Source organism: Chiloscyllium plagiosum, chromosome 11 (assembly GCF_004010195.1).
Source record: "Chiloscyllium plagiosum isolate BGI_BamShark_2017 chromosome 11, ASM401019v2, whole genome shotgun sequence".
Taxonomy (NCBI): domain Eukaryota; kingdom Metazoa; phylum Chordata; class Chondrichthyes; order Orectolobiformes; family Hemiscylliidae; genus Chiloscyllium; species Chiloscyllium plagiosum.
Window position 1 is genome coordinate 57203083 of NC_057720.1, and position 3152 is coordinate 57206234.

The 3152-nt window shown below is 40.5% G+C and overlaps 1 long non-coding RNA gene across 1 annotated transcript in view; it reads right to left on the reverse strand.

Moving 5' to 3' along the window:
* Positions 1-309: 309 nt before the first annotated feature.
* The window catches only part of LOC122554780, a 25632-nt gene continuing 22789 nt past the window's right edge, over positions 310-3152 (reverse strand). The window contains exon 3 of the long non-coding RNA XR_006313078.1: positions 310-1550. This is a non-coding gene — a long non-coding RNA (uncharacterized LOC122554780). The remainder of the gene's footprint in view (positions 1551-3152) is intronic.

Below are 3152 nucleotides of genomic sequence, written 5' to 3' on the forward strand. Positions count from 1 at the left end.
GTCTTGTCCAAGTCATCCATCAGGTTGTTACTGATCTGAATAAAAATAATCAGGTGGTAAGGCTGTTGGTGGCATCACACACATGCTTTGGCATTAAAAATACCCGACAAACATGGACTGTATTGTAAATACTAGAGAAACCTTCAGTTCTAAAGAGACATTAACAGATTTGATTAAACACATTTAATCAATCACAGTTGCAAATTGCTTTTAATGTTGACAAACGTGAGGTCATCTACTTTGAATTCCTAAAGGATACAATATGTTAGAGTTCTTGAGAAGCTTTGTAGCGTGGGTCATGGATGAAGTTGTGGATTCGTTCGCTGAGCCGGTGTTTTTCTGCAAACATTTCATCGCCTCACTATGTAATATCATCAGTGCGTATTTGATAAGGTATTAGTAGACTCTCATGCCTAGTATTTACATATCTGTTTGTTGGTACTTCTGGTTCGGTATCTAAGTGGTTTGTATATGGGGTCCAGTTCAAAGTGTCTATTGATTTGGAGTGCCAGGCTTCAAGGATTTCTCTGGCGTGTCTCTGTTTTACCTGTGCATGGATGGTTACATCATCCCAGTTGAATTTGTGTCCTTCATTGTCTGTGTGGTTGGAAATCAGAGAGTGCTGGTCATGTCTGGCAGTGGCGAGCTGATGTTCGTGCACTCAAATGGTCAGTTTTCTTCCTGTTTGTCATATGTAGTGTTCTTCACAGTCTTTGCAGGTATCTTGTAGATGATGTTCGTCCTATTTGATGTGGGTGTCAGGTCTTTAACCTTTATGAGGAGTCGGTGGAAGGTGTTTGTTGGTTTGTGGGCCACCAAGATTCCCAGGAATCTGAGTAGTCAGGTAGTTATCTGTGATATGTCTTTGATGTATGGTCTAGTCGCTATCCTGTCTGGTCGTGTAGTGTTTTCTTCTTTGGGTTTGTCCCGTAAGTACTGGAGGATAGTGCTCTTGGGGTACTAGATTTGTTTAAATCCCTTGAGTAGGTGTTCATCTTCTGCTTTCTGGAGTTCTGGGTTGCTGCAATATGTCCGAATGCAGTTCTGTTTGTGGGTGCTGGGATGGTTGCTATTATAGTTCAGTATCTAGTGGGCGTCTTACTGTACACACTGGCCTGGAGTTCCCTGGTAGGTGTGCATTCCACTAATACATCTAAGAAAGGGAGTCTCCTGTTGTTTTTCTCTTCTTTAGTGAACTTTATTCCAGTGAGGATGTTATTGATGTGGTGGCAAGTTTCTTCTAGTTGTGTGCGTTTAATGATGACAAAGGTGTCATCTACGTATCGGATCCAGAGTTTGGGTTGGATGGTGGGGCGGACTGTTCATTCTAAGCATTGCATTACTGCTTCTGATATGAATCCTGACATTGTGGACCTCATTGGTGTGCTGTTGATTTTTCTGTATACTTGTCCATTGAATATAAAGTGAGTTGTGATGCATAGGTTGATTGTTTTAATATGCTGTTCTTGTTGATGTTTCTGGTGTCATCGGGCATCCTTGTAATGTTTTGTCCAATAATGTGACAGTGGTATCCTTGACTGGGCCGATGCCTGTAATGTGAAGAGTGCTGTTACATCAAATTAAATCATTATTTCATCCTCTTCTATTGTGATGTTTTTGATGATGTTGCAGAACTCTTGGGAGGAGTGAATGGAGTATTCTATTAGTCTTGTTTGCAGCTCCTTGGCTAACTTGTAAGTAGGCATCCCTGGGAGTGATGTAATAGGTCTGAGGGATTGCTTTCTAAACAGTGAAAAGTTATAAACAGTGTACACTCCAAGAGAGTTGGGGGTTCAGGTTCATACATTTGTCCTCAGATTGTTAAAATGGCTTGAGCAGGTTCAGGAAATAATTAAGACGTCTAATGGAATTCTGTCCTTTATAGCTACAGAATTATAATACAATGAGAATGATGACATGTTTCAACTTTAAGGCCAAACCTTTTGAGCAGTTTGTGGAAGGACATATTAGCTTTGATTGGGAGTAGCATAGAAACACAGAAACAGCACAGAAACAGACGCTTTCATCCAACTCGTCTGTACTGACCAGACATCGCAATCTGACCTAATCCAACTTGTCAGTATTTGGTCCAATATCCCTCTCAACCCTTTCAATTCATAGACACATCTAGATGCCTTTTAAATGTTGTAATTGTACCTGCCTCCACATGCTGTGACAGAATGATATAGTGATGGGTTATTTTACAAAGAGAGATTACAAAAACGAAGGTTGTATTCACTGGAGTTTAGAGGGAATGATTTGTTTAAAGTATTCAAGATATAAAAAAGGAAAGAATAATTGGATATTATTTCTGCTTGTTGGAGCGGTTTAAAGATAGGTTGAATAATCTATAAAATTACAGTCAAGCCTTTGGGAGCAAAGTTAGACTTTGAAATCCAAAAAGATAACAGATTCTTAGAAGTCTCTTTTGCAAATGGCAATTAATGCTAGGTCAGTCAATTTTAAATCAAAAGGTCCGTGGGCTTTAAACCAAAGATAAAGGGGATATTGAGCCAAGGCAGGTATTTAAGTTGAAACCAAATTAGCCATGATCTCAATGAATGGTGTAACTGGCTCATCTTAAATGGCCCGTTTTTTTGTTCCTTTATTTTACTATAATAAACATTGAGTGAAAGTCATGGAGAAACAGCAGTAAGGTTAATGCTTAGTGTCAGAGAATGGCATTCACGTAGACCTTTTGTAGTACATCATCCTGATTGGTTGACAAGTTGACTGGTAGAGATGTTGCTAAGGAAAATTCATGAATTGGATGCTAACTGACAGTTAACTACAAAGCTTTGCTTAAATTCAAACGAAGCAGGTTGACTGAAAAAATGCATTCTGGATTAGTGATGCTGGAAGAGCACAGCAGTTCAGGCAGCATCCAAGAAGTAGCGAAATCGACGTTTCGGACAAAAGCCCTTCATCAGGAATAAAGGCAGTGAGCCTGAAGCGTGGAGAGATAAGCTTGAGGACGGTGGGGGTGAGGAGAGAGTAGCATAGAGTACAATGGGTGAGTGGGGGAGGGGATGAAGATGATAGGTCAGGGAGGAGAGGGTGGAGTGGATAGGTGGAAAAGGAGATAGGCAGGTAGGACAAGTCCGGACAAGTTATGGGGACAGTGCTGAGCTGGAAGTTTGGAACTAGGGTGA